We start from the raw sequence: 10,099 nt of genomic DNA, 5'->3' as shown, positions 1-10,099 counted from the left end.
CTGAGTTTGTATCCCAAGGAAATCATAAAGGAGGGAAAATTACCCACATGTGCAAAAATGTTTGTATCAGTGGAAAAAAAGAATTGGAAAAGGAGTGAATGCCCACCAATTGGGGAATAGCTAAATAAGTTGTGGTACATGAATGTAATAGAATATTGTTGTTGTATAAAAAATGATGAACAACTTGATTATAGAAAGGCTTTTGAACTGATACTGAGCAAAACAAACAGAACCAGGAATCCGTTGTACACAATAACAGCAAGAATATGTGATGATCAACTTTGAAAGACTTGGTTCTTTGTGGTTCAGTGATCCACAGCAATCACAATAGATTGTAGACAGAAAATGTCATCTGCATACAGAAAAAGAACTGTGAAAATTAAATGTAAATCAACACATTATGTTCATTTCTTTTTTTCTGTTTTTTTTCTTTCCTGTGCCTTTCCCTTTTGATCTGATTTTTTTCTTCCAACATGATTCATAAAGCAATGTTTATTAAAATAAATAAATTAATTTTAAAAAGTAAATATATAGCTTTTAAGGACTCTTATTTAATGGGTCCCTGAATGCTCCATAGTTTTAACAAAGAAAGTAGTATTACATTAGAACACTGTGTTTGACTATTTTAAATTAGTGACAATTTTCATTCTTTCCTTTCCACTCCAATTGAGCAAACAAACAAGAAAAACAAAAACATCCTATATTTAATGTGCAATAATCAAGCAAAACAAATCCTAAGACTGTTTATGTTCTTATATATGCATGTATTCATATTTGTATAGTTTTATAACATATGTTATAACTACATATGTGGGGCATATGGATATACATATTTACATACAGACTCTGAATTCATAACTTTTTCATCAGGAGATGAAGAACCAGTTTTATCATAACTCCTCTGGAATTTTGATTGTTCATTGAGTTGATAAGATTTCTAAGTCTTTTAAAGTTATTTGTCATTGCAATACTGTCATTATGTAAATTGTCTCAGAGTCCTGTTCACATCCCTCTGCTTCAGTTCATACAAGTACATATTCCCTAGATTTATCTGAAATTATTCCCTTTATCATTTCCTTTAGCTCAATATTATTACATCACATTCATAAGCTATAATTCATTTATACATTTCCTTATTGATGGAATGCCCTCAGTTTCCAAATTTTTACCACCATAAAAGGAGTTCCTATAAATAATTTTCTACATCCTTAGTTAGAGTTTATTTTTGTTTCTCCACTGAATGAAATGCATTTCTGTTGCCAATTGTGCATCTGTGTATTCTCCTTTCCTTTGACTAGTTCAGATGAGAGTGATGTTCGAGTTCTCCTTCCAGCACTTCCTCCTAATTTGTGTGGCTCTCTATTTACACATCCTAATTTTGTAAAATGATTTTCCCCATCCTTCTTTTCCCTAGTCCTCCAAACACTCAGTGTTCTTCTACCATTCCCTTTCCATACTTCTTTTACCTCCATCAAAATATAACAACCAGTATTGGGCTGTCTAAATTGATCTAGTTCAACTCCTTTTATACTTTATGAATATTTATTCACCTTTATGGTTTCATGTTTCTTTTGACCCATGTTCACCTATCACATGTTCTTTTCATCAGGAATGCTTAGAAATCTTCCATTTAAGACCCATTTCCCCCTCTCTGATATTACATTATATTCAGTTTTTTCTGGTTTCATAGTCATCCTTGATTGTAAGCTTATACTATTTAATTTTGGAATTTTGTAGTCCAAATTTTCACCTTTAAGAGGTGATTAATTAATTTAATTAATAGCAATTAATTAATTAATACAATAATAGTAATGACTGCTAAATTATGAATGATTTAGACTGTGGCTCTTTAGTATTCATATTCTTTCTGATTTTTTTCAATATTTTAAATTTGATTTGGCAGTTCTAATTCTTGACTACAAATTTTCTGGGACTAAATTTTGAAGTTTCTTTCAGGAAGTGATAAGTGTGTTCTTTCTAAAACTTCTGAAAATTTTCTTGATAATTTCGTAGAACATGGTAGGTTTTTGTTTTTGTTTTTAGTCAGTTCTCAGGTAGGGCAATGATTCCTAAATTATTTATTTTTATTTTGTTTTCCAGGTCAATTGGTTTTGCTATGAAATACCTTACATTTTCTTCTTAAAAAAAAAGCTTATTTTGTCTCATGGAATCATTAGGTTCTATTTTATCCATTATAAAATTTTCAGAGAATAGGTGAAGTTTTGTGCCAAGCTGTTAATTCCCTTCCCAACTCTTTCTTCCATAGCTCTCATTTCCATTCTCCCCATTTTACTTCTAGCACTCTCAATTAACTTATTTTGAAAAATTAATCTTTTAAAAATTCTTGATTCATCTCTCCTAGAAAGTTCAATTTAACTTCTACCTTAATCATAATTCCTTTTAGCTTTTGTACGTAAAGGTTTGCTCTTCATTAGAATTTATGTTTTCAGCATCATTATCACCTTAATAATTTTTTGGAGAATATTCTTTTTTGTTTGTTCAGTTTTCCAGCCAACTCATTGACATATGACTTTATCTAAGGGATAGGTGCTGCACATTTGTGGAGGGAATATATTTACTGAATCTGTGTTGGTAGGGTCTTGTTGCTTCAATAAAGAATTGAATGTTGTGTTATTCCATAATTTTAGGGACAATTTAGGCTGAGGACCTGCAAACTTTCAGTGTTCCCAAATCATACGATCTAGATTTGCCAATGAACCTTCAGTCTGGTATCATTTCTATAACTGAGGGGAGAGTTGTGGGGTAGAGCTCAGCTATAATATTTCCTCCAACTCTGTCATCTTGGCTTCATTGTTCTTATCCCTTACCTTCTGACTCTTATCCTCACTTTGACTATTTATTGGATGGGTAAGTTGGATGATGAATTAAGTGATCAGTACTAGAAAGAGCTGCATGCTTATTAAATCTAATTCTATGGGGTTTATCCATAATATAATTATCATTATTGGTTCATAAGAAAGGATTCAAGGGCACATTTGCTGATCACACAACATGATCACCTAATTCCTCTATTGTTGGGATATCATTTGTTCTGTTCTCTCAGAAGCAAAGTATTACATGTAAAGAATAAGAATATTAGAGTGTTTTTAGGCAGTAGAAAAATCAAAATTGCTAAAACACACACATATAAACACTAGCTTCAAATATTACTATTGATTAGGGCAAAAAATAATGTAAAAAGGTCTTAAGATTTTCAAATTCACTAATATGTAATAGATAGACCTACAGCACCTTTTGAACATGTTTTCAAATGATTAAGTTTGATAAGCATGAAGAAAGGTTTGATAGGATTATTTTGTCCTCCTTGGGATTGTGTCATTTAAATGATTTTTTCTACTTGATTCTTATCCTTCCTGGGGAAAGACTAGTTTGGCCAGATAGAATTAGGTAGATGTCAGGTATTCTGTCTGTATTCTGTTATCATATGATTGATATTGTGATTAGCAGGTGGTTGATTATTTTCACTAACATCATTTTCATAGGTTCTTTAGGTTATACTGTCTCTTCTAAGTCTCAAATTTGTGATCTTGCAAATGTTTTATGGATTCCAAAAATGACATTTTTACCTTCCTTTTACCAAAGTTAGGCTGTCTCTATTCTGTATGGACTTGGGCTAAAAGGGTTTTTTTATGTGGACCAGGAAAATATGCTACTTGACAGAGAATTATGTCATATTCTGAAAGATGAAACTTTAGATTTCTATCTGTATGCTGAGATGCCTGAGATCCAAAATATCTTGCCAAACCTAGGCTATGTTTTATATCTCAGCCTAAAAACCAGACCCTATGTGAGCATCTTGACATCTACCTTGCTGTTACTGCCCCTCTTGTCAGAAATTTAGAAGTCATCTTTCTTTAATGCAATTAACTCAGTTTTAGAAATTGGTCCTGGCACTATAACAAATGGTGAGTACAAATTCATCCAAACCACTATATCTAGTTGACCCTAGTCCATGATTTATATTCCATACATGCTCTTAGGCCCATTGGGATATCGTCTACTTGTCTTAATACTACATTCTTTCCTCCCTGACTTTTCACCTCCTGCTCTGGGTAAAATAGTTAAATCCATATCCTTATTGTAACTCCATGTAACACTATTATGTGTCACTATCTTTTTGCATGCCCAAACTAAAACTCAACTTTCTTGTCTTAAATACCCTCTTAGATATACTAACTTTTCCTATTAGAAGGTAAGTTGTTTGAGGGTATGAGGTGTTTCACTTTGGTCTTCATATCCCTAGGTTCTATCACAGTGCCTAGTACACAATAGACTTTAACAGTTAATTTTTTAATTAAAATTAATTTTTTAAATTAAATTATTTTAAAATTATATTTCAAATAAAATTTGCTAATTCAACTGTAGTCTCACTGTTTTCAGACAAACAAGTGTCATTGTTTTCTCACACATATATAAAAAATTGGGAGATAGAATAGGAATATTTAGTGTAACTTTCCATCTTATATAAATTATACCAAATGAGGACTTATCCATTCTCAGGTACCTGAAAAACCTGATAATAGGGAACAATGTCATCTGGAGTTAATATTTCTGTCAAGTAGCCTCAGATTACTAAAACCAGTAAGAAGAAAATCTCTAAGGAAGAAGGGAATCATTGAAAGATGGAAGCAGGAGAAAAACAAATAACTGCTTGTGGTGAACAATTTGAAACTCTAATAATTAGATTTGACTTAAGACCTAAGCAAAAACCGAGATACCATGAACCAAGGGACAAATTTTTGTTTGTGCTTTAGAGGAAATAGATATTATTTATAAGAAAGCTGTGAAAGAGTAAGTTATTTTGGGGGAGGGTTAGATTTCTACTTATAAGAGACATTGAAAATCATTATGGTGCTTTATTAGCTTAGAGAGGCATAGCTATTAAATTTCTTAACTATGCTCCAGAGAAAAGTCTTTATACCTAAAGACCGTTTGTAAATACCCCTAGATATAATGTTATTTGTCCCTAAGGCCCCTGTTTAACACCCTGTGCCCTAAATCCAGGCTTTCAAGCTAATAGATGCATTGTCTGTAACATGGATCAATTCCTACCAATTAGTGTATTTCTTAGTAGGGTGGAGCCATGCTGGTCATGGTATATCAAACCAAGTGATAGAATTGTAGTTAGGAGTGTGGGTTCAAATGATAACTTTGTCACTTAGTATTTCTGATAAGTCACTTTTTTTCCCTCAGTCCTGATTTCCTCATCCATAAAACTAAGCTAGATAATTGTCTAGGATCCTTTCAGATCCACTTACCTTTACCTTTCTTACCACCCAGTTTATAAAGGATAATAGCCTTAGCATCCTATTTATCCTACCTCATTTTTCAAATATGGCTTTATGATCCCTTGTTTTCCTTTACAGCTTCAGAGAGCATTTTCCACTCACTAGTGATCTTTCTAATTTTTTCATTTCCCAACTCCACTATAATGTTATTTGAACTGTGAAATAACTTAATACAAGGAAAAATTAAAGAAATGTATTTACTTGAAAATAATGCTGAAAAGAAGCATATTCTGATAGGACTGGCAACATTTTAGTAATCTTATAAGAGTGACAATGAACGACTTTTCAATTTGATCATAATATAGGTCAAGAATTAGATTAAAAGCACTAGAAGAGATTTAGCTTGGAAAGACCTCACAGAATTTATCTTTTCCTACAATAGCCTTTGAAAACCTCCAGACAGTGAAAATGTGAAGAAAGAACAAACTTAAAAATATGATGGGAGGAATTTAGACATTTAGAAGGTGCCTCTAATGATCAAAAAATTGGACTAAACAAAAGGCATACAGAGATGACATACAATCAGCAATTTTTTATACTGGTGGGATATAACATCGAAGACAGATAAATAAATATAAGATGATTTGAGGAGTAAGCAAACACTTACAATTAGAGACATCTGGAATGGCTTTCTAAATGAGCCACCACATGAATGGAGATTTAAATGAAGGTACAGATTCTAACAAGCAGAGCTTACCATGTAATACATTCGATATATGGAATACAGAGGATTTTGTAATTTAACCTAAAGGGAACAGAGAGCTACTGAAATTTCATGTACAGAAAAATGACATCAGGCCCTTATTTTTGGAAGATTATTTTGGTAGCTATGTAAATTGATAAAAGGAGAGACTGGGAAGAAGTTAATTAAGAAACAATTGAAATATTTTAGTAAAGAAGTGGACAGGATATTAAAAAGTGTGATAACATGTGATTACCAAGAAGGATGCAGATATGAGAGATATTGCAAATATAGAATTAAAAAAACCTTGATGATTGGCTAGATATTGGACATGGAAAGGATGAAGAGTTAAGAATGATCCTAAAGTGAACCTGGGCAATTGAAAGATTGGTTACACTCTCCTATATCATAGCATCATATTTCTGGAACTGAATGAGACATATTGAAGTAGAAATGCTTACAGGATATCCAAGTGGAGAAATCTCCCAAGCAGACATATGTGATAAAACATCAAACTTAGGAAAAATTAGAACTAGATGTGTAGTTTGGGAAGTTTTCTGGGGGATGATTGAAGATATCACGAGAGTTTAAAGAGATAGTAGAACAAAATCTAGGACTGACACTTGAGAGAAATGATAATGTATAAATGTGACATACACAAATATACATATATACTAAATATATGGTGTTCTGTGTGTTTGTATATCCATGTACTTATACATATGCAATATACTAACTATATATGTATGTATGTGTATATGTTTGTATTTGTTTATATATATGTGTGTGTGTGTGTGTGTGTGTGTGTCTGTGTATGTGTATGTGTGTGTTAATCATAGTAGTATATTAAACTTCTTGAAATCAAAAAGGAAAAAAGCACTGGAATTTATTAGAAAAAGTGAGGTGTAGATACTTGAAAATCAGAGTAGAAATTGTATTACCTTAGGAGTATTTGGATATTGTCTTTAGGAGAGGCAAAACAATGTTCTCTATGTCTTGTAAAATATATTTCTGGGCTTGTATTCCGTGACATATGTGTATGTATAATTTCTACACAAAAGACAGGGCCAACTTATAAACAATTATAGTAGTCTTTCAAATTCTGGGACAAACATGCAAAATAAGATTGTGGGTATAGAGTTATCGATAATCTCAAAAATTCTGAATTTGAAAATTGGAAATCTATATTTTAATCAAATTTCATCATTTATTATGACCTTGCAAAACCCATCTAATCTACAAGTCAACAGAATAAGCATGAATTAAATACTATTACATTCTAGATAGTGTATAAGGGTATAAGAAAGGCAAAACACAAATCCTCTCTTAAGAAGCTCACATTCTAGTGGGGACAATTCCATGAAAACAAATGTGAACTAACAAAATAAATACAAGATAAATTGAAAATAATTAACAGGAAAGATACTGGCATTAAAATGAACTGGAAAAGGCTTCTTGTAGAAGATTTGGTTTTAGTTGGACCTTGGGAAAATCAGGGAAGCCAAGAGAAAGAGATAAGGAGGGAGAAAATTACAGATATGAGAGATGTTAAGTAAACATAATATCTGTCCAAAACATAAATGAAGATAATTTTGGATCCTGTCAAAATAATAGGCACATCAACAAAAATTCTGATATTCAATAACTCTAACTTGTTAGTTCTATAGAGGCAGAAAACTCTCCTTATTGTATTTTTTCTTGTGCAACCAAAAACAATATATTCCAACATGGTGGGCAAAGGGACTATTACATGGATTACAGCAGAGTGCCAATTGCTGAAATTAACTATGTCACTGCTTATTCTAAACAATTACTTTGGTATGCACTAATGTCCTTGAAAAACAAAACATATTAGATTATGTGCATTTTTAAAACAAGCTGTGCTATTGATAAGTATTTTGACATTGCTTTTTATTCGGGTGAATATAATTCATTATTAGTCCTTATGTTTTCATTCTATTTTTCAAAAGGAGCATTGTCAATTTAAGTTTAAGGATACAACTTTATAATATCCCAGTCTTTAAACTGTGATTTCAAATTAATCAGTTATTCTGAAGAGGAAATCAAGATTGATGTTCAAAGAAAAGCAAAACAAAGCAGCAGCAGTATCAACAACAAAAATAATGATATTAAATGAATTTGTATGAAAAAAAAAACAGGGACAAAAATAAAAATACCTACGTAACTTCACAGATGAAAATAGTTTGGAGTTTCTTTTAGTGGAATTAATGCAAACAATGTGTAGTTACAACAGGCACATTAAATGCAAAAAGCATGGCATTGTTTTGAACCCTAGTCCTATATTAGCAATAAACACTAGAATATCTATCTATCTGGATATTGAATAGGTACCTCAAATTCAAGCTACCCAAAATGGAACTTCCTAACTTTAATCCTAAATTTGTCTCTCATCTAAATTTCCCACTTTCTGTAAAAAACACTATCATTTTCCTCTTCAACAGATTCAAATCCTTAGACTTATAATTGACTCTTCCTTTTCCTCATCTCCCATATTAAATCAGTTTCCAAATCTTTTTGATTCATTCTCCATATAACCTTTTGAAATTCTCTCTCCCATGTCCAACGCTCTCTTCAGATCCTTATTATTTCTTGCCTTACCTAATTACTTTAAACAATAAATGTTTTTTTTTTCTTTCCTTCTTCTGGATTTGTGGTTAGTTATTATAATGATCAGTTTAAGTTTTTCAAAGCTTTTCTTTATTATATTGTTATTACTGTATAAATTGTTTTTATTCTATTCACTATATTCTATATAAATTCATATAAGTCTTCCCAATGTCCCTGGATCAGCACAATACTCTGTTCCTGAATGGTTCAAAAGAGAAATGAGAATTATGAGAGCAGATTTTATGTCCTGCACAGCAAAAATAATGGGTAAAATTGAAAACCAGGAATCTGTAATAGCAAGGCTCACCAAAGAAACAAAAGAGAGAATAATACAATAGGAATGCAAATATATAGAAATGAAGGATAATCTAGGAGAAGAGAAGCAAAAAAAAAAAAAAAAAAAAAAAAAAAAAACGCTCAACCCAGTAACATTAAAAGGAAATATGTTCACTACGCAAGCAACATATACTGATCTTGGAGACAGGATGCTTAAATACAGCCTAAGGATCATAGGTCTTCCCAAAGAAAATGACAGGGAGCAGAATAATGGGTTGTGAAAAACAATGGAATCCAGGTTACAACTCAGGGTGACTTATTCTGAAAATCTGTATTTAATCATTTGTTAAAAAAAAAAAAAAAAAAAAAGATGGTCAATAACAAAGAGCTGTTTGAAACGGAAATAGAAAGAAAACTAAAAGAATTGAGATTGTTTTTGTTGCTTGTCTTTCATTTTTGAAGAAGGTCAATAACATCATGGGGTGATGTCTTGAATTGCTTGTGAACTGGATTTAAGTAAGGCAGAGTTGCAAAGTCATCAGATTCACTTTCTCTTCCAGATTCACTGAAATCCAAAGCAAGATAAAAGTCAAAATGACTGGCAAAGGATCAGAATACTATGAATGATCTTGGTGAACTATTCCTTTCATCATTTCTTCCAGTACAATGGTATTTTATCATATTTATATAGTTTAACTTCTTCAACTATTCCTCAATTAATGGGTATCTCCTCAGATTCCTGTACTTTGCTACCTCAAAAAAAGCTATAAATATTTTTATGCATCCTTACTGCTTATGACTAATCCTTCTCTTTATCTATGCTTCCTTTAATTTCTCCTTCTTTCTGCCCACTTCTTTCTGTTTGCCTGTTAAGTGATATGTATTTCCGTACTCTGTGTATGGCGATGAATTCTTGCTTCCTTTGGTCATAACAATGAAATTCAGGGATCAACTGTTCCTTCCAATTCTTCTCCTTGTTTGTACAGACCACTAGTATATACCTTAATATGAGAAAACTTTGCCCTAACCTTATTTTCCCTTTCTTCCATATATCTCCCATTTTTATTCTTTTTTTAAATTAATTTAATTTTTGGTTACATTTTAAGTTCTAAGCTGTCTCCTTCCTTCCTTCCTTATCCCACATGACAGAAGGCTACCATTTTACACAGATTTATAAATATAAATAAGACTATACTATGCATAT

Source organism: Antechinus flavipes, chromosome 4, assembly GCF_016432865.1.
Source record: "Antechinus flavipes isolate AdamAnt ecotype Samford, QLD, Australia chromosome 4, AdamAnt_v2, whole genome shotgun sequence".
Taxonomy (NCBI): domain Eukaryota; kingdom Metazoa; phylum Chordata; class Mammalia; order Dasyuromorphia; family Dasyuridae; genus Antechinus; species Antechinus flavipes.
The sequence above is the reverse complement of the archived record's forward strand: the minus strand, read 5'-3'. Positions refer to the sequence as shown.